Source organism: Chenopodium quinoa, unplaced genomic scaffold (genome assembly GCF_001683475.1).
Source record: "Chenopodium quinoa cultivar QQ74 unplaced genomic scaffold, ASM168347v1, whole genome shotgun sequence".
NCBI classification, from domain to species: domain Eukaryota; kingdom Viridiplantae; phylum Streptophyta; class Magnoliopsida; order Caryophyllales; family Amaranthaceae; genus Chenopodium; species Chenopodium quinoa.
In genome coordinates this window covers 8,293,292-8,317,024 of record NW_018743252.1, presented here as the reverse complement: position 1 = coordinate 8,317,024, position 23,733 = coordinate 8,293,292, and the positions used below count along the sequence as shown (strand labels likewise).

Below are 23,733 nucleotides of genomic sequence, written 5' to 3'. Positions count from 1 at the left end.
GTTGAGTATGCTTTTTCCTCCTAGATATCAAACTTAGTGGTTTCTAGATCCAATGACATCTTATTCAATGGTGCCCTTAACCCTTGTTGCCTTAACAAAACATGTATCTTGATCTGCCACACACTAAAACTATTCCTCCCTGTGAACTTGTCAATTTACAAACTCAAAGAAGTCATATTTCTCACCAGACTTAAACCCTAGGCTTTAAACCAAAGCTTTTGATACCAATTTGTAATAACGGATGCAAGAAAGGACAAATATAGAATGTTAAATTAAAAAGAAAAACACACACAGATTTAAGTGGTTCACCAACAACGAATTGGCTACACCCCCAGTACGCAAGAGGAACAATTTTATGGATCTTGGGGAAAGCAAATTACATATTTAGAACATATTTGAGATCAATCATGGATAACATATTGATTGTCTCTCGGATTTCTAATGTTATCTCTCTCATAACTCACAAATAAGAAATACATGAAGATTCACATATTTTTGAATAATTACTCAATTAATGATCATTAAGGCTAAGAAATGACCTAGAGGTATTTATAAGAAGCCCCTAGACTAAGAAAGATGGGCCATAATAAAGGAATTAAATCCCACTAACAAACCGACTAAAATCAACAAAAAACCCCCAAGCATGGGCGTGGTGCACAAGGCATGGGTGTGCAACCTAATTAGTAGCAAAGTAGGAACTCTAACTCGAACTGACACATGCATTATATCCCTATGCTACACCTAGACCTGGCAATCCTGACCCAAACCCGATGACCCGACTCGAATAACCCGACCCATGACCCGAAATTGACCCAAAAACAGTGATCCGAAATTGACCCGAAACCCGAAATTAACCCGACCCAAAGTGGAATTGACCTGACCTTGACCCGATACCCGAATACCCGACCCGAAACGACTCGACATGAAATGACCCGACCCGAACTTGACCCGAGACCCGAAGTGACCCGAGACCGAAGTTGTCCCGACCCGAAGTTGACCGGATACTAAAATTACCTTATACGTGAAATGACCAGAATCTATTTAAGCTAACGATTTGACCTGAGGGAACCGAAATAAAAAAAATAACCGCAATCAAGCTGACTTAATTTTTTTTTATTAATTTGTAATGTGTAACAGTGTAAGTATTTTACATAATTCGAGATTCTGGGAATACAAAATCTTCTAGGCCACTGGAGTAATAAGCGCTTCAATGGTAAATGAGATGAAGTGTGTAGAGATTAGAGAAGAGTGAAGACAAAATAGAGAGCTTGGACTCCTAATTTGCAATTTTGCAGTAAATATAATACAAAGAAATTATTACAATAGTGAACAGTGAAAATGGTAATAAGAGTATTTAAACTAAGGTCAATAAGAGAGTGAGGTATAACTCAATTAGTTAGAGCATCCCTCTTAGTTTCAGGAGATCCTGAAATTGATTCTCAATCTAAACACCAAAAAAAAAAACAAGGTCAATAAAAGTCTAACAATTACTATATTCCATGAAAAAGTAGCCTTAATAAATATAGTGAGTTTCTCGTCAATAAATAAATAAATATATGTACAGAGTTGAATATGATCCGACCCGAAGTTTACTTGACTCGAAGTTGATCCGAAATTTGCACCCGAAAATTGACCTGACTCGAACTGACCCGACCCGAAATGACCCGACCCAAACTCAACCCAACCCGAACTCGACCCGAAAAAATAACTAGGTATTCATGTGCTACCTCATAAATTCCCCTTCTCCTTATGGTACATTATGTCTTCTTTGACTAATATATATGTTGCTAATGGTTCCTGTGGCTATGAATGATATTGCATTTTCCATACACGGTGTTTTGTTAGCTATGAGGTAAGAATTATCGCCTTTGAGGAGTTCAAAATTTTTTTTTTTTTTTTTTGAAAGATATCCCTATAACTTGTTATCCAATCTGATATTTGAATATATTCTCTCTGTAGCGTTGAATCTAGAAAGTCTCAAAGACTTCATTAGTGCTAGTTATTGTTGCATGATGTATTGCTAAAGTTTATGTATTTATTGCTTTGACAAGACATTCTAGGCTTTGGCTGATCACTGTCTTCAAGTAATTGATGAAGTTTATGTATTTATTGCTTTGACAAGCCATTCCAGGCTTTGGTTGATCACCTTCTTCAAGTAAGAATTTTTTTTATTATGTGAATATATTCTGATGTATATGTTTGCTTTTATCGTATGTAAATTAAGAAGCGGTAATATTAGATGAGTTGTAATTCTTTTTTAAGCCTAAGATATATGGCTAATAAAAAAAAATTAAAAATAACATAGCTGAAAAAACAAAGCAAAGTAGATTAATAATGAATAATGATCATCAATTTAGTTGGGGTTTAATTGTTAATAAGTTATCATCAAATTATGGTTATTTTCTCTATTAATTCATGGAGGTGGGATAAGAAATTTATTAAAATAATATAGATACAACTTTACCGCATACGAAGTGTAATCGGGATTTTACGCGCACAAATGCCAACGTGAATAGCATATGGATGACGGAATTTGCCTACAGGTTGGCCCGCCTTGTCGTACTCCAGGACCATGGGACCGACGGGTTTCTTGAAATTTGTCGTCGGACCCCTCACCTTTTTCTTAGCCAGTGCCCTCACCCCTCCTCCACTTTGTCCTTGGCTTTGATTGTGGGAAGTAGCGTTCTCACCAACCGTCTCAGAAATTGCATTTTCAATAGGAGGCGCTTGTTCAGCCTCCATTTCAAATGCATCCAGCCTACGCTCCAACTCATCCTGAGCCTGATCTTCTGCCTCACCCAAATCAGGCTCCTTGTTCACATCATACAACTCATCACCATCCTCAGATAAGTCATCATCATCATCCTCTACAACCTCGACACAAACACGGTCCTGATCGTCCGCCATGAGATGTAATCACCTGCCATAACAATCATAACAAGTATAGTCAGAAACAATTCTAAAAACATCCTAGTTTAGGAAACTGAACAAGGAGTGTAACACACCAATGATATAATGTTCCATTAATTATGGATACTTTTTTCACAAACAGAGGTATCACTCTGAACAATTGTAGTCAGAAACAAGTGTTATTATGCATTCAAGTTTTAACTAATCGAAACCTTGATTTATTTAGAATACAATCCCTATCCTTACCAACCAAGACCTTGATTAATCTAGAACACAACTCCTTACTAAGCTAGCCAATGCAAGCACGTACTTGATGTTTCTATATTTTGATATCTACACATCAAACCATGGCTTCTATTGAATCTTCAAAGAACCAAAATAGAATAATAAAACAAAAACAAAAGCAAAGAAAATGCATTGCCCTTCTTGAGATAGAAAGGAAAGAAGAGAGAATATGCTAAATAAAAGTATAAAGTTGACAAAGCCCTAGGTATATAGGTACATAATTTATAGAAAATTTCAAAAACAATTTTTGTCATAGAGTTCTCTTAAGTACTTTCGATCCATTAGCCACATGCTTTAAAGTGGGCTAAAGAAGGCTTGTTACTGTGGAAGAAAGAAAGGTTAAGTTTATAGTCCATAAGAAACAAACAAAAGAGACAGACACTACTCCAACCCTATAAAACACATCAACCCAAAATCAATAATCCAAAACAGTAACAGTAGAATTATACAAGGAACTATCTAAGCAATAAATGAAACATGTCCACAAAGATAGTGTTAATCACCTTCACTTATGGTTCATAATTTGATGAACTTCAAGTCTTGATTAATGATCGGTTTCTTTTTCTCTCAAATTAACAGAGAAGGGAGGATAGGTTCATTACATTAAAAAAAAGATATGGAAATTTGCCATAAATAATTGAAGTAATTGAGCGTGAGACCCAAATGAATTGAAAGATTCAAGTTTGGTTTGGGAAGGGATCTTGAATGTTTTGAAATGAATGGAAAGATAATCCACTTTCATTAAACCAAAATACACTGAAACCCATAATGTTCGACTTCCCGTCCTACATGTTTGACTTTCATAATGTAGTAAGTGCTTCAATTCAATCCCAGACCCACACAGCCATGCAAACCCAGACCACAACAAAAAACAGGCCCACACAGCCACACACCCTCTACACCCCTGCTTCAATTCAATCCCTACCACCATCAACAGCCACCTCAACAGCCACCAACATCAGCCACCATCAACAACCACCATCACATATAATAATAATAATAATAATAATAATAATAATAATAATAATAATAATAATAATATTAATAATAATAATAATAATAATAGTAAAATTACAAAAAAAAAAAAACGAAAATCAAACGTCAATTGTATAAACGAAGAATTCAAATATGAAATTGAAAATAAATCAACGAATAACCCTAGAATGCGAAGGATTCATATGGATTAAGAACAAACATTACCTCGACGCTGCTTCAATGGAGGTGAGAAAACTCAAATTCGGCTTCAATGGAGGCGAGAAAGCTCAGATTCGACTTCAATGGAGGCGGAGATGCTGCTTCAAATGAGTGCGAAGGCGAAGGTGTTGCATGCTTCAATGGAGTGAGAAGGCAAAGGTGCTGCTTCAATGGAGTGAGAAAGCTAGGGCAAAGACGAAAGAAAGAAAGAATAGAACAGGGAAAAGGAGAGGGAAAATTAGAATAGAACAGGGAAAACACGAAAGAAAGAAAGAAAGAAGAAGGAAAATACCGGGTTTTTTTTTTAAAATTTGCCACCGGTTTGAACCGGTTCGAAAAACACATTCCCCACCGGTTTGGTCTGAAACCGGTGCGAAATCCCTACCACCGCTTTTTTTTTTATTATTTTATTTTAATTCAGTAATTGCCACCGGTTTGAACCGGTGCGAAATATATGATTTGGCAACGGTTAAACAGGAACCGGTGGGAAAAGTATTTTCCCCAATCCCACCCATATCTTTTCCCACCGATTTTCAAGAACCGGTGGGAAAAGTGCGCTGCGGAATTCATTTTTTCTACTAGTGACTTGTGCCTTCGCTAATTGGCCGACAAACTTATTTATTGTGAAAGAATGTGTCTTGCAAAGATTGATAGAGACTTAGGATGGACTTTTTGTTATTGTTTGTTCTTTTATAAATTGGTTGACAATAATTTTTGTCTTAATTGATTTTTACGACCTATTATAGATAACTTAAGGTTCTTAATTATAAATTTTCCTTTTCTTGGTATGTTATGTCTCCAAAAATATTTCACCTTCCATATTCTCTTTTTAGGGTGTTTCCTTGATGTGTTATTGATGTTGAAATCCTTTTGTTTGGATTTTTTGATTTGACTAGGTAAAGTTTATGCAAGGGCCAGGGATAGAAGAAATAACTAGAAATAGAAGGGTTTATCGCTTCTTAATGAGTACGTGTTTCTCTTAAGAATTGAGAAGTTTGTTTTCGCTTTAGTAAATCGGCTTTGTGAAAGAGAAAAGTCTCTTAAACACTTGGCAACCAAATCTTTACAATTATGCATTTTTCATTTTAACAATCAAGATTAGCATTTAAAGTTTTTGAATGTTTTTGTCAATTATGTTACATGGACTCGGGAAGAAGAGTCGTTTATGGGTACGAATATGAGTGTCATATGGTAACTATAAAAATTGGTGACACAAGGACTTTGTCCGAGCATTTAAAATGTTCAATCAGATTTTAAAAGTTTCATTTGTGTAAAAAAAGATAAAATTGAGAAGATATTTAGTATTTCTTTTTCTTTTTTTTGTTAAAAAAATAAAATTGACAATATATTTTTATAATAATAATAAGGTGTAATAGGTGGAAAGATGTTTTGTTAGATACATGTAACTAACTGGCTAGCATACATTTGAAAAGATTGAAAGAAACATAACTTATTTTATTTGAGAATGAGTGATAGCTCTTGGTTTGAGTAGGCTTAGAGCTTCCCCCCCGATTTCAGAGGATCTTGGAATTAATTCTTATCACCTGTTCTTGTGGGTCTCTAAACACCAAAATAACAATCCACTTATTTTTTTTATCTCAAACATTTTCCCTCCTCACTCAAAACCCATTCTCTATTGCTAATTGACATATATATCTGCTCCTCTATTTTCCCGACCAGCGACCACCATTTACTCTACATTCGGCCAATTTCTAACTTTCGGAAATAGATTATTATATTATAATGGGAATCGGCATACTGCAACGATTAAAGTCCCAATGTTTTACAATGTTTCTCATCATTAATAAATGTTTTAGTTTGAAGATCTAAAGTAGGTTTTCATAACCTAAGATTATAAGTTATCATTTTCGAGAGAAACCTTCTAACTCTAACCAAGATTTTGTTCCCTTTTCTAGGGTTGTGTCTTATCGACATTGTACTTGATGAAATCTACCAAATATATGTACCAAAGTTTGTCAATATGTTAGTTCACAAGCTTATCCGTAATGAAGGGTAGATTTGAAATTGCACAATAAATATGTTAACATATGATAGGCTAGCCAAATAAACTAATCATTAAAGGAAAAAATAATTTAGAAGGAGAGGAATAAGGAAGTTTATGCAAATAGAGGAGGTTACAAAAAAAAAAGGGATTATAAGAAGTTTATTTTTGTTTTACATAGCTTTTTTGTATGATAGACTATTCTCTCCAATACTTACAATTCATCTTTAATTTTCCTTTATATTCACTTAATTAAATTAAAACCGCCAATTCTAGGTTTCATCTTTTCATCAATATGTTTGTTTAAAAAAGCTTACCAACAATGTCTTGGAGGGTGCACCCGTTAATAAACTATGATTATCTTGTAGAACAACTCCTCATGGGCTTAACATACACAAGAACTTGTGAAAGGTTCATTTGCTTCTTAATAAACAATGCTTCCCCCCCCCCCCAGGACCTTTCTTTTTACTTATTTTAGGTTAGTTATTGGACGTTTGACCTTCTTGTAAGGATGAGTTTGCTATTTGAGACTATTTCAGTTTCTATAAAAAAAAGCTTCACTTTTAATTAGGTCATATTTTATGTACCACATTGAGGATGATATAGACTAGTATGAAAAACTAAATATGACCAAAATTAATTTTATTTCATGTTATATAATGTATATTACCAGCAGACCATGGACAAACAATCTTTCATATCACAATATGATTTTCCCTTGACACTCTTTTTTAAGCAAGATCGAATAAAAGAGATGAGAGACACTCTCATTATCAGTTAGACAATAGAAGCAAATCGAATCACAAGGACCATTGATCCTTTGTGACTAATTTGTTCATGAGATCAAGCCATGTAATAAAAAGGCTATTTGGAGTAGCCTTATTATTACAAATAATCCTTTTCCAATTCCATATAAGGACCCGAAGGTCCAATCTTATCATAGAGTTTAGTAATACTCAATTTGACATTTTGAATAACAGTTACCAACCACCAATATCATCAATGATAACTCTACATTTCAAGATTTTCTTCAAAACCCACAAGCACTTTTCAGGGATATTTTGCATACTATAATTACTTTTTACTAAAGTAGAACATATGCAACAATTTGATCCACATGTTATCTGTCTTATGAGTCAGATCCCACAAAATTTTGCTGACAACAACCTTATTCCAGTCTCCTAAAGAGGTAATTTTCCAACTCTCACACACTTTAGGGAGAGACATCCGCTTCAAAGAAACAAGAGCTTCCCTGAACCTTACCTGTCCAAAGAAAGATTATGAATATGGCTTTAACTTCTTTCAAAATCAATTTGGGCAAAATGAAGATTTGAGCCCAATAAATTTAAATTCCAAATTAAAGAAAACACTCTTGATCTATTGCAATCTGCAAACATAGGAAAGATTTCTAGAAGTCCATCATTCAATTGTAGCAATAATTCTCTACTAGAGGTCTACATTGAACAACTATAAGTTGCTTAGAGAAGAGGTGTACTACAACATATCTAAAAGGAGGATTACCTCTGCCAACCCCTAAAATCATTTGCAACTTATCTTTATCAGTCTCACATCAAAAATACCACCAAAGTGCACCTCACTCTTATTGAGATTTTTAGCAAGGCCAAAATCATGTGAAATTTTTTAAAAGGATTTAAAAAGAAGCATAATAGAGAATAAATTAGCTTTGGCAAAAAGCAGCAAGTCATCTACAGACATCAAGTGAGTAATACTTAGTTTTCACATCTAGGATGAAATTTAAAATCAGGATTAGTGGTTATTTCCTGCAAGCATATAGATAAATACTCCGTGCATATTGGAAAATAAGAGTTATGAACCTATGAGTATAGCCCTTTATGAGCTTAGTGGAAAGTAAGATGTTAACATCGATGTGCTTGCCTGGAATAACATTAATGATATTACCCACCACCTTTGCAAGCTTACCTATAATAACTTTATTGATCAATTTATACACCATAGAACAACAAACAATATGCTTATACTCCTTAACATAAGAAGGGTTTTGCACATTGGGAATTAGACTAACAGTGGTACAATTCCATTACTTGATAAACTTACCATGCTTAAAGAAATCCAGGACAATAATATAAATATCATATTTAGTATTGTGCCAAGATTTCTTAAAAATAGATAGCATTAAAGCCATCATATACAGGCTAGGTACCTTGTCATCACCAATTCCATGCAAAGCTTTATAAATTTTAGCAATAGTAACCTTAGCAAAAAGCACATCAATGGCATCCACATCAAGCTACTTCCTGCTCTCATAGTCAACAGATCAACAATAGGAAGAGAATTAGCTCTAGAGCCCAGTAACTTATTAATTATTAAAGTTCACAATCTCATATAAAATAAGATTAGGATCCTTAAAAAAGAGTATAAGTTTCAGTATAGATAGAGTCTATCATGTTCCTGCTCCGTGCTTTATAACAGCGAAGAAATAGTGAGAGTTGGAATCTCCAAGCTTAATCTATCAAACTCTAAGCTTTTGCTTATAAATTCTTTCTTGAATGTTCATCCAGCAACTAACCCTCTACATAGCCTCAGCTTCTTGAGAATGCAAAGAAGCACTAAAATGATCATCATCAAGCTTATTCTAAATCTAAGCCAAAGAACTCTATTCCTAATTTAAATTCTCAACAACTTTAGCAAAGTGCTTAATATTTAGACTCTTTAGCCCTTGCTTGACATACTTGAGTATTTATTAAACACTATGCATAGGAGAACCAACTCCATTCTAGTTCGAGCTTTTCTCAACAATATTACAAAAATCAGCATGCTCAGCAAGGTAATTAAGAAATTCAAAAGGAATGTCTTTATCCGAGTGATTAAAGTGAACCTTAAAATAAGAGATTATGATTAGAAAGAGAGGGAGGTAAGTCATAGCCTCAACATGATTGTACTATTGCATCCTAGTAGTGATTTTGTCAACAACATGCCTAATATTTGGCAAAAAGTAAAAGGAGCCTTTACTCTTAATCTCAATTAAATCCATCTTCTCAACAAACTCCTTAAAATGCCTCACTTCATAGTCAGGTAAAGTGCTTCCATTATATCTATCATCAGCACGTAGTATAGAATTTTAATCCCCTACAAGGAGCCAAGGAATACTAGTAATCCCCTGCTTATATCTTTCAAGATTGGTACCCTATCTTGAATACAATAAACCATAAACAAAAGTACAAGCAACTTGATGCTGAAAGTCTTTACTACTAATCATAGAGTGAACTAAAAATGTTCATGTGAACTCTGAACATCCAAATCACCTTATCACCTTGCCACCTAATCCAAAGTCTACCTTTATGAGAGTGATCATAATCGCAAAACCTAGACCAAGATTTCCCAAATTTTCTTCTGAATGGATAAATGTTTATGAACCTTTGTCTCAAAGTAACATGAACATGGTGTTCAAGAAGTAGCTTCTTCACATAACCACTTTATTAGGGTCATTAAGACCCCTAATGTTCTAAATGAGAATAATCATGACATTAGGGGGGAATTACCCTCACCCTCGATAGGGTTCAAGTCATTTGCACCCTCACTAGGATCACCATCCACCTCTACCTAATTTTCAAGCTGGACCATGTAAGAGTCTAAATTTGCAATACCTAAAGTAGTTTTCTTGGTTCCTTGTCCCTTAGTTTTCCTGCCCACATACAAGTAGTCGAAGTTAAGGTAATGACAATAGAACTGTAATACCCCTCATGATTGCTTTATAGGGATTTAATATACTACTCATACCAACAAGATGCATCTTCCTTTTAGGGAGCTCATATGCTAAGATACTTCTCAGTTAAGTCTGCTTGGCTGAGAGTAGTCTTAGGATGGGTGACCTCCTGGGAAATTTTCCGGGGGTATGAATGAGTGAGGACAAAATGTGCTGGTTTGTGAGGACAGTTATTGGCCCTTGGTGCCTATTTCGTGACCATAGGCCCCTCCCTAAATTGTTTGGGGTCGGGGTGTTACAAGAACCATGAACATTAGGATTAGTTCTAACAAAAGTAACAGCAAGAACAGAAGTAACAATATTCTATTTAGGCTTCCAAATTTGTTATTGCTTCTCAAGTCCATCTTACTACATGCTTTTTAGGCCAGTCTTGAGTTTTCTTAGTAGGAACTGAACAGTCATGCCCAACCTTATTTCACTTAGTACTTAGAGGAGGGGTCTCAAAAACAACCTTAAGTTCAACCAGCTCGATCACCAGTTGGACTTCAAACACTGACACTGCTAGGCAAAGCCTTAAGTCACATCAATTTCAATTAAGAGCCTTGCAAATGAGAACCTTAGCTACCTTAAGGTACACTCGCTGACACAAATAGGGACTCCCAAAAGGCTTCATATCTTGCTGAGAGTGTTAGTTCCCTTGCAATTAAGAGGCAGGTTAGGAAATTTGACTCGTAAAGAAACAATTCTTAAAATTTAGAGTGGAAATTAAACTTCTCAGACCATAGTTTAACAGTTTCAAGTTTACCATATAAAATATAAGGATCAAAACACATAATAGTGGTAATTAACATCCTCAATATAGTGCAAATTTATTATCAAATACACATTGTCATGCCAAAAAATATCAAGTTCTTCATTATTGGCCTATAAATATATGCACCAAAACAATGGTTGGATAATAAACCACAACATAGAAAACTATTGCATTACACCATTTTGCAATACCTGCCTTAAGCTTAGAAGTTTGCAATAGAGCCACCGCTTTCCCATTCTAAACTGTTGGAGAAATAGAACACATGGAAGAACCTTTAGCAATTAATTTCCCTTTGAATATCCAGACCAAGCACCAGCATTATCATTAGGATCAGTTGGGGCATCAAAATTTGGAGCATAGTTCAAAACAGGAATAGGGTCCATTGGAACTATAATCAGGGAAACCTTAGTTACTATTTCATTGGACTTTTGAGGAATCCATCCAAAGTTAACTTCATGGAAGCTGGAAATAGTCTCCACTTCACCTCAAGGAATCTTTCTATGCAAATGATAAACAATAGCTGGAGTTAGGGTAACTAGTTCATCCACTTCCTCAATCGAGGTTGGATTGAAAGTAGACCTAGAGTGTCTCAAGTTCTGCAAAATTGCATCAAATGGTTCATGGATTTGATTTTAAGTAGTTTTATTTGGGAAGAGTTCTTTGTCTCTTCTTACGCACCATGAAAATCAAGGTTGGTAAAGATATGGAACCAGACAAACTCAATTACCATGGAAGGAGAAAGAAGAGAGAAAAGTGAAACTCTTGATTCAGTTAAGCATGGGTTGTTAAAGTACTTATTTTCTTATTTAAATTTGCATTTACTAAAATGCTAGGAGACTAGAAATTTAGGTGTAGATTTGAATTGTTTACATTGCCACTTCACTGTTGAATGATTTGGAAATTTTCATTGAACTCTATAATAGGCAGCAATGTTAATTACTTTAAACACATTATACATGTATACCATATTCGTTCGTTTCATGGGCTAAATACTAAAAGCATTTTTTTAACAATAACTTTATACAATTTCTCTAATTTATTCAAATCATGATTAACTTTTTTTTTATATAATATTGCAGCACTATTCAAATTATCATGACTATCAATAAATATATTCCCCAGGTTGGTGTTGGCTTCTTAAAATTGTCTTGTATTTCCATTGCTTATTTCTTGATGTTCAACTTCATGGATTGTTATTGCCCTTTATTTAAATTGTGATGCTAAAAGTATGAGAATAACAAGATGTCCAATCACACTAGCATGTGTTAGAAAAGAATTAAAGGTAATACAGGTATTAATATGCTTGTGTCTTGGTAGTAGAGAAAGGTAGCTAGTTACGTTTAAGCTATCCTTTTAAAAAATTTGCTACAACCAAATTTAAATAATCTACTCTATTATATATTGTAACCATTCATGCATATGTTGCATCAAAAATTTGAGTTACTAACTTTTCCACATAGTGAAATAACGTGATAATATTAACCTCCAACCATATAGTGTTGTCAGACATGTTATTGTTTAACATTGATACGGACGACCCACATGATTATTTTCTTCACTACTACACTTTATTTTAATGTCTTTTTAGAGGTGCACTTTTAACCATTGTGATGGCAATTCAATAACGAGTTGAAAAGAGTATTTCTACATTTATAACGGAACAACAATAGCACTTGCAAATTGGTAAAATTAGTGTTAGATAAAGTCTTTGTGTAATTTATTTGATATGACATTAATTTATATAATTCTTATGTTTGTTTATCTTATTTGAAAGGGTACTCAATGATTTATGTTTTTGAAATTTAGGTATTTATGAACTTATATAGGAAAAGTACAATACTGAAGGATTTAAAATATTTTACTTGATTTTCTTGGTGGGGTGACAAACTCTGGACAAATGACTACTCAGTCTATTGATCAGGGTGCATTCCTTTTATAGGAATATATTGCAAATCTAAATTTATTTTGTAAAGTTGTCAATATACATCTGAATCATTGTTTTTGTTTGTAGGTTCTTGGGTCAATTTTTATGGAAATATAGGGAAGACACTCTTTTTTTTTTAGATCCATTTGCTTTCATGCCTTCTATTTATTAACTTACCGCTCTTAGATTAAAGTGGTTTTCTAATGTCAAATTATCATGCAGGTGTCTATCTTCTTTGATATTCTATTTATGGTGCAACATTATGTGCTATATCGCAGTAAGCCAACCCATTATCCTTCTAAGTAGGACAAGACAAACAATGAGACACTTTTGAAAAACTTTGATTTATCAATATCTGACCTTCTTTAACACACAAACATGGATGTACCGCTGCATCAATCAAATTACAAGTATGTTAAATATAACGGACCTCGCATTCAAACGAGAACAAACTCATGGTCTATCTATGGGAGAGATTTCTAAGGAAAACGATTTTCCAAAATGTATTCATATCGACACTTCTTCATATTATTCAAGGAACTTTCATTCCAATTTCAAGTAAGCAATTTAAAATTTAATGCACATTCATGAGTTTTAATATATTATTACGTATTATACTTAAAGTAAAGTTTATGTATGTAAGATATTTAATCAGCTAATCCATTAATGATTTGGCTATAGAAAATCCAACACATACATGACATTTGATAATTAATTAGGCACCTTATAATCATGGATAAGTTCCTCTATTTATAATATTTGTGTGGATGAAATTTATTTGAGGAAACATAGATGATTGCTAGGAGAATATAGTGTCTTTCTACCTATACACCTTTTTATTTTCAATACTATTTATTTAACGTAAAAAATAATATTAATTAAATACTAATTTCATGCAGTTTATTTCATTTCAGATTTATGACCTAGCATTACGATACAACTAAAAGAATTTGAGAATTTTTAGTGCTAAGTTTGTATAAGTTATTTAGAGACTTTATAAAACTGTTATGGAAAAATGGAATCAATGCAGATACAATTTTACTATATTGTGTTCATAATATATTTAGAAATAGTTCCAGTTTATTTTTTTGCTTGCACCTCATAGCAAATTATATGTTGTAGATTGTAGGATGTCAATTTGACAAATATTAGTAAGAACACACGTCAACATGCTCCCTTTAAAATGAACCTAAAGAATCACAAAAATAATTATTGTACCAAGTTTACAAATTGTCATATAGTTTATTAAATATAAGAATTCTTTTTTTCGCTTTATTACTTTTTAGCATGTCCTAGTAAGTTATATTCTGTAAATCATAGAATGTCAAAATTACTCGATAAATCCAGTTTTCTTAACACCACATGCCAATGTGTTTTCTTAAAAGAGTACAAAATCATCGTATTAATTGTAATATTTCATATGAAGGTTATCAATATGTTTTGGAAAATCTTACAACCAACTCTCTATATATACATTAAATACTCTGGAGGGGTAATCCTAAACACACTATTTAGTCTCAAATTCCCCTCACAATAACACTCACCCCAAAAGTACAATTATATTCCTCCCTATGGATAATATGTAACTACTTTTGTTAAACAAATCAATTAATAATTAAAAAGAAAACACTCACACATGGAGGAAACATTTTTTTCTAATAGGAGGGGCAGGTCCTTCGGGACTAGGCATTGCTACATGCTTAACCAAAAAATCTATTCCCTACATTGTTCTTGAAAAGGAAGATTGTTGTGGTTCTCTTTGGAAGAAACTCGCATATGATCGATGCCATCTTCATCTAGCAAAAAAAAATTTGCTCATTACCCCATAAGCCCCATGCACCACAAGCCAAGAAATATATGAGTAAGAATGATTTCATAGATTACATTGATGATTATGTTTTCAACTTTAATATTAGGCCGCGATACTTGACACGGTTGAATCTGCATTGTTTGATGAAGCCAAAGAAAATGGCTAGTGTAGGGTTTTTTTCAATCTCAACCTTTTGAGCCCCACTATATTCATGCTTTTAGGCATGGCGGCGCTCCAAGGGAAGGAAGCTAGTGATAGAAGAGTCGCCAACAAGTTTTAGGAACTTGTAAACCATTCATAGGTGCGAAGGTTACACCTCATTCACGATCAGGGAGATCGCTAACTTAATAGTGGTCCAAAACCATGACTGGATATTCGGGGATGATGGTACGAATTCAACCTAAAAGAGATTGAACCCGCCCTAAATCGACCTCTACTTAATTCTTATGATATTCATGTGCGCTTTCCGATCAACATACATACATCAAGTTAGCCCTAAACCTGTTTAATCTACGTTGGTTGATTATTAATGCACAATCAAATCTAATATTGGTGACCACTTGAATTAAAATCATATTAGCCTAAATCAAATTATTAATCATCTTATTAGGCGTGATTTAAAGTACAAATTCCCTTTAAACCTGCAAAAAGGGGCGTGATCAAGCAATAACAATCAATCATGAATAACCAAGCAATGTATTATTAATTGACACAACAATCATCATCATAATCAAAATCATCAAAACACGATTAGTAAGATCCTAGGCATGATACTAAACGGATTAATAACAAATCCTAGCATGTCACTAAAAATCATAATCAAAGCATTAACCTAATGATACTAGAAATCATAAAAAGTATCCTAAATAAGATACTAGGAATCATAAAAACATCCTAACATGATACTAGGAATTATAATAATATTCTAAGCATGATTCTACTCCAAACTTAAGGATTAAGTAATTGAATTACTTACGTTGATATTCCTCCCTTCTTGTTATTAATACAATAAACACGTTAGTAACTTCAAGAAATGTTAAATCAACAAAGTAAATAAATCAAAATAATAATTGAAATATAGATTTGGACCAAACCTTCAGAACTATCAACCTTTCCCGTCGAGGTCGAAGGCAATGTCGAGAAGGGCAAGGAGTATTCAAATCTCGCAAAGGAGGTATTGTGACTGATTGGGGAGTGTATCAAGGATGTGTTTAGGCTAAGCTAAGAATATGAAGAATCAAGAGAGATAGAGGATATTAGAAAAGGTATTGATGACGATTGTTGGTGATTGAAAATGGGGTGATATGACCTCTAATTATAAGGATAAAAAAGAGGGTTGAAGGATAAAAAAAAAGAATCACAATTCAAATCGGACAAAAACAAGTCTCATCGCAGCGACAGGTTCATCGCGACGCGATGGTTCTATCGTTCTGCGATGGTTTTGAAAAGATAAGAATTCGTACAGAGTTTGATTCCCAATCGGATTGGGTTAACCAAATATTCGTACATATTCTATTTTGACCAAGATTAGGATCATCAAAAAAGAGATGTTTTATTCAATATAAAATTCTTAAATCTTTATCTTTCGAAAACAGGATAAATTAGAATCTTCTAGAGGATTTTAGAAGCTCATAATAAATCCTAACGGATTTAGGATTAAAAAAACTTTCTAGTGGATTCTAGAAGCTCATAATAAATCCTAATTGGTTTAGGAATGGGATTAAGGTAATTGGACCCTCCACATGATCATTGGGCCGTAGGTAAGACTTGGTTCGGGCTCAGCTTAGTATTTTGGCCATAACTTACTCGTTATAAGTCGGATATGTGCTTATAATATATCGTTGGAAATATCTTTTCAAGCCCCATCCAACTAAACAATAGTTGGACCAGTATCATGGACCAATATATATACTGGTTTGGACGTTTTCATGAGTTGGACACGAAATAAATGAGTTTGAGAGATACGAAATAAATGATTTTGGGTTTAAAATATTTAAGGAAAGGTTAGGAATATGGTCAAAGCTAAGGAAAATTCACGAGACTCTTCAACTCTTCACCTAACTCGATAATCAAAGACGTGAAAGGTACTCATCACTGGGTTTGGTTTTTGGGGAGACACAATCAGGTGTCTACAAAAGCCCCCACTTTGACTAAGTTTGGAGAAACGTAAGTTTCGAAAACGCTAGTCAAAATAGATCGATAGGGACGGAGAATGATTCCGAATGTTCTGCGATCCTAAATCATTCTTTTTAATGACAATAGCTGCGGAAAACGTCAGTTCTAAAGGAGTTAAGGGAAAGAAATGCGTTTCTTGCACTGTCGGGTACACGCCTCAGGGTGACATCTTGTCGAATCAAAGTTGTTTTGTTTGACAACATTCACATTCTCAAGGAGCGTCGTCGAAGACCGCTACATCTCGTGCCATCTTCTCAAATCAAGTGACAACCTCCACATTCTTAGGGAGCGCCGTCGAAGACCGTTACATTTCGTGCCATCTTCTCAAATTAGGTTACAACCTCCACATTCTCAGGGAGTGTGCTATCGAAGACCGCTATATCTCGTGCCATCTTCTCAAATCAGGTGACAACCTCCACATTCCCAGGGAGCGCTATCGAAGACAGTTACATCAGGTGACAACCTCCACATTCTCAGGGAGCGCCGTCGAGACCGCTACATCTCGTGTCATCTTCTCAAATCAGGTGACAACCTCCACATTCTCAGGGAGCGTCGTCGAAGACCGTTACATCTCGTTCCATCTTCTCACATCAGGTGACAACCTCCACATTCTAATTAAGGGAGTGCCATCAAAGACCGCTACATCTTGAGCCGTCTTTAAAATCTTCTCGTAGAAATCCTCTATCTTAAGAAATTCGTGATTATAATCAATCACTACTCAAATGTGCTCAATCAATACTGAAATGTGTTCAATCAATAGGTAATCAGTAATGTGATCGTCATCAAGTTGATTGATAAGTGACTTTTATGTCACTTTTAAGGGTATTTCTAGGCTCATTTTTAGGTTTGTTTTCCAATAAGCTCCCTGAATTTCTTATTTTCTTTGTTTAATATTAATTTCGTGTAATTTTGGTAGATTTTAATAGTTTTTTAGTTTATTTTCGTAATTTTAGTTAATAATTTCGCACTTGTCTCATTTTCGTATTTATTTTAAGTTCATTTTAATTAACTATGTTTTTTTTTTATATGTCATACTACTCTCGTATTTGGTTTTGTTTGTAGGTATATGTTCGGGTTGAGGCACATGTCCGAATTTGAAGCCATTTTCGGTGTCTCGGGTCCGAAACATCTCAATTAAGCACCCAACACTCCCCTCATCCCCTGCTTTATCCACAACTCCCTTGCTCCATCTCCTTGTGAGCTCACTAATTGCAATCACCACCACAGCCAAATTCACACGATAAGCAGCCCACAAATTACTCCCTATCAACCCTCACTCACACCAGCCACCAACCTAATTACCACCGTCACCCACCATCTCCAACCTCCTCCAACCACCGTCCACAATAACAACCACAACTCACAGCCACCCAACACCGCAAGCAGCCGCGCACCACCAAATCACCATTCAGCAGCACCCCACGCTGCTCCTAACCACCGCACCACCATTACTCACCCTCGACCTCCACCATCACTCACCGCAACCAGCAGCTCGCCACCAACAGAAGTTCCTCACGGCAGCACTAATTGCAAAAGAGACCAGCCCACTTCAATTAGCAGCAACCCGTTAATTTTAGCATACAAAGCCCCAATTCAAATTTCATTTAGAGCGGGCGCTCAGTTTTACAAAGCGGTCGGTCACAATTGGTTCGATATGTTCAATTTGAGGAAGAATGTATATAGCGATCGCTCCTATGGGTTCGCGCGGCAGCTCCATTTTCACGGGTCCAACTGTACGGGATTAATGAGCTTCAACGATTGAGATTAATTAATTCAAGATAAGTGCAATGATTTGTTCATGATTGAAGGTGAAGTATTAGAAGCCGTTTGATGGAGATGATGCGATGATGATGATGAGAGGGGAGCAGCAAAAATGAATCGAAGAGGAGAGGGGACCAGGGAGTCTTATGTTTTGGGGATTTCTTATTCTTTTATTTTCTTTTATCTCCTTTTTCTACTTCTTTTATTTATTTATTGGATGGAAGCCCGTGCGATGCACAGTTTTTTTATACATAAATCTCATGAAAAGATTATTTTCTTAATTTAACCCTATAATTTTTTTATTATTATTTTGCTTGTTAGAAAACGGATTATTTGTTTTATTTTTATACAACTTATAATGTGACCTTAATTTACTAATATTAGTTATATGAAAATTATAAATATGATAGATATTAGAATAAAATCATAATCTTGTTCGTATTTTTTTAACCTATGATTTGTTTGTATAACGAAAACACGTTGTTCCACTATACATATATAGTTATAGAATCACTATTTTTCTTTCACAAATAATGACTTAGACCACCCTTATTCTTTTACTCCGTATCAACTTTATACAATGAAAAATTAATAAACTAAACCCAAAACTACAGGTTAAAATAAAGACGGTGTGAGTAATAGTAAAAGATATGACTTTATAAATTTTTAAATAGTTAAATGAAATATATATATACTACCAAGAGTGTTGCATTACTAAAATTAATCTAATTGAATAAAATTAAATCTTTACAATGAAATTTCATTATCATATGTCTTAATAATAGAGTTATATGTATATTATACTACAATGATTTTTACAATAATAATATAGATATTCTACCGGAAATTATAATACACAAAAAATCAAAATTATCAGAGACATCTTTTACAATCTTTAATTTTTTCCCTACTATTGTAACATTATAGTTGACCTAAGGCCTGTTCTGATTTACTAAATTGAGCTGAAGTGAACTAAACTGAACTGATTGAAGCTTAACTGAACTGAATATTTTATGAGAGAAGGAAATTAGGAACTGAACTGAACTAAACTAAATTGAACTGAAAATAAGCTGAAGAGAACAGGCTCTTACTTTTCCAATCACACATTTCTCTTTTGGATTTATAAGTGCTTGAAGAAATTTCTTTCAATTGGCTCATAGACATAATCCCTTCAAATAAAAAATAATTAATATTAAATTACAATTAAGTTGTTTAACAAAATTTAATACGATAAGTAACATAATTAGATTAGGTAAAATAAAACAAAACATACATCTTATAAAATAATGAATAACAATCAATTTATTTTGTTTACCATCAGAAAACCTTGATATACTTACATTATTTCCAATATTTTTTGTTAATCAACGAATTAGACCTGAAAAAAATTCACACCATGAAAAAGTGTAGATAAATAATATTCACATGTTTACGTTTCTGTATAGTATGTATATATATTGTCTACTTACAATTGAAAAAAAAATCAAAATTATATTTTTGAGAGGATGTATACAAATCTTTAATATCATCATATCTTATATATTTGTGGAGTAGCAAATCAATCTCTTATAAAAAACTTTATCTAATCATGAAATGGGTTGCTATAAAAATTGAACATTATTGTTTTTTTTTTTTCATATCTTTTTTTTGAAGAATATAGTTAAAGATTGAACGTTATTTTTTTTGAAGAATATTGATTTTTTTTTAAAACAAATTGAAGAATATTAGTTAATTATTAATAACTTATATTTATTTTAAAATATTTTTTTTTTTAAAAAAAATTGATTGAACGTTTTCTTAAAAACAAAATGAACATATATTTTTCTTTTTCAAATATTTAATTTTAAAGTGTTTGTATAAAATAATTGTATAATTTATAGTTTTTTTTTTTAATTTAAATCCTAATATCAAGAGATCATCTTTTTAAAAAGATAATTTTAGTTTTAAAATAATTTAAATCTTAATAAATCATTATTCGTCGTTTTTACCTACGTGGAAAAATTTTTAAATGTCATTCGTCACTTTTGCTTATGTGGCGAGTGAATTTTTTAATTATAAAAAAATTACAAATCTAACTTTTAATTGGTCGAAATAATAACGTGCGATGCATGATTTTTCATACATATATCTCAAGAAAAGATATTTTCCGATATACTTTAATTTTTTTTTATATATATATATATATATATATATATATATATATATAATTATTTGATTTATTTTATGATTTAATAATTTTACACAAAAAAAACAAATAATAATTTAATTTAAATGATATTGCCAATTACAAAAGTATAATTTTTTTAATGTAATTTATAATGCGACTTAATTTATTGTTGTTTTGTATTTTATTCATTGTTGTTAGTTATATGAAAATAATATGATATCTTTCAAAAAAAAAATTGTAAATATGATATTTCATTGATTACATATTAGGATAAAATCTTTAATGTGAAAAGATAATAATTTTTTATTTTTAAAATAATTTAATTTCTAAATCATTATTCGTTGCTTTTTACACTTGAAATTAAAATCTCATATCTATATATAATTTTGTATATTTCTTGTGATCTCTTGATCTCTAACAAATTCTCTATCTTTTCAAATTTTTAGACATAAAATGTTTAAAGATAGTAAAGTTTTTTTTTATTGCGTTATAAGTTTTAAATTTATTTTATGAAAAAAACATCTTATTGATCGGGTATTTAGATAATACCATTAATTTCATAAGATAATATTTATTTTTTTAATAATTTAAATATTAGTATCCCACGGTTTTTTATACATAAAATCTCATAAAAATAATTTATGAGAATGGCAAGGGTTACATCCCTAATATCCCCGATTTGACGGAATTTAAGGGAGATATAATGCATCCTAGTGAATATAAGTCTGGTCGAGAGTTTCAAGACAAAGATGTTTTAGTCGTTGGTTGTGGTAATTCTAGGATGGAAATCAGTTATGACTTATGTGATTCAGGAGCCAACACTTCAATTATTATTAGAAATCTGGTTAGTTTTTTATCACATTATTTTTCATCATTTTGCAAATATAGCAAACAATAATAAAGTGTACTTATGTATTATTTTTATTAATGGCTCGTTCATATAGGTTCATGTGGTTTCAAGAGAAATGATCTTTTTAGGGATGCACTTGCTAAAGCACTTTAGTTTATCAACAGTGGACGCTCTAATCACTCATGCTAGCAAATTGAAATATGGGAAGTTATCAAAGTATGGAATTTATCGTCCAAATGAAGGCCCCTTTTTACTTAAGGCAACAAAGGGAAGAAGCCCTGTTAATCTGTTATTGAGGTAGGAACTATAGCCAAAATACAATATGGAGATATTAAGGTAAATTACTTTTAATTATTATTTGTTAATATATCTTTGTCTATTAAATTTTATTTAATATATAGTAGTAATCAATTTATAAAAAATTTATTTCATCCTTAAATAATTTGTTGTTTCATTGTATGGGGACAAAATGGACAATCCTAAATAACAATATTATGATCAATTACTATGTACCATGAATCTCTCCATAGAAAAAAAAACCCATTAAACTTATCATTTGATACTCGTGTTTTATATACAATTTCTTACTAGTCTTTTTTATTTGCAAATTCTATAGGTTTTACCGGGAATTGAGATAATTAACAAGAGCAAAGTCATATTCGAAGATCAAGTTGAATTAAGCTTTGATGCAATAATAATTTCAACTGAATTCAAAAGCACAGCTTGTGAATAGCTTAAGGTATGTACATTACCTCAAGTTTATGTAACTTAAATAATAATCCAATCTAAGTATTACACACACACACATGCGCACATATAGAGATTAATCATATTATTTATGCATTATTTTCTTTTGGGTTTATGTTAACAATAAATGTAATATATTAGTATAACATAGACAATTAATGAAATTTCTTTTTTATTTTTTGGATTATGATTTTATACTAAAAAACAATGGATTCTCAAATAATCGTTTCCTAAATCACTGGAAAGGAAAGAATAAATTGTATTGTGCTGGATTATCAAGAATAGGACTACAAGGTGTTTCCAAGGATGACATAGCCATTGCTAATGATATTGAGATGATTTTAAGAAATATGCTCCATTCCTGAAGAAATTTAAGTTATTACATTAATAATCTTAGTGGTTATTGTTGAATCTTTCAGAGTGATTTTTTCTACTTTTATCTTTAAGCTACTACGTATGTTGTAATGATGTTTACATAGTTTTGATTTTTTTATAGTGCTGTCTTGTTCATGCTTCTATGTACATAGAATCAAATGTTTCAAAATTTCTAAAATAATACATTTTGCAATCAAGTGTCATCGTCTAACTTATGCTTTAGAATTATTATAATTATTGTTGATGAAGAAGCTTAATATATACTAAAGTATAAGCCACCTTTTCAATAATGTTTTAAAGACAAAGGTGGATGTAGAGCTATATTTACTTCAATGTTTTCAAGTTGAAATTTGCCTGATAATGAATTGATTATTAGATCAAGTTATATCAAACCACATTATGCTAACTTGATACAGTCATTTTATTTGCGCTTATTTGCTAAAGAGAAAGAGAAATAATAAGGAAGCATTGTACTCTCTCGTCTCTAATTTTTCCCTTATTACTTGGCTTTTCACAATCTCGAAGATACACTTTAAAACGAATATATATATCCATTTTTATTCACGTGAAAGTTAGAAAAACTCGATACACCCTTCATTTTTTTTAAGTGAAACTTTTTGACTTTTTGCATTATTCATTTAATTCGCTTTCACTAATATTAGTAATTTATACATAAGAAAATATATAGTCTTGTGGAGTTGTGGCCCTTATGGGTATATCTTTGAATCGTCTCAATGAATAATTAATTTATTATAATTTTTTCTTGATATAAAAAATATAATTGGTCAAAATTTTGTATTGACATACGTGTCAAGGAGAAACATTTTACTTAAAAAATGGAGTGAGTATTAATAAAATAGACAATGAGATGTATATAACTAGATCTCACATAACTATATAATCTCTTATATATTAACAAGACTTTGTAGTCAAATATTCTGTAATTTGACCCAAAAATCTAAACAATGAGGGGAAAATAAAGACGAAAGGAGTAATAATTATTTTCTTAGTTTTATATAAGTGTAACAATTTGA

The 23,733-nt window shown here is 32.4% G+C and overlaps 1 pseudogene; it reads left to right on the top strand.

Moving 5' to 3' along the window:
• Positions 1–4,441: 4,441 nt before the first annotated feature.
• On the top strand, positions 4,442–22,917 carry LOC110734923 (annotated as a pseudogene).
• The last annotated feature ends 816 nt before the right edge of the window (positions 22,918–23,733 follow it).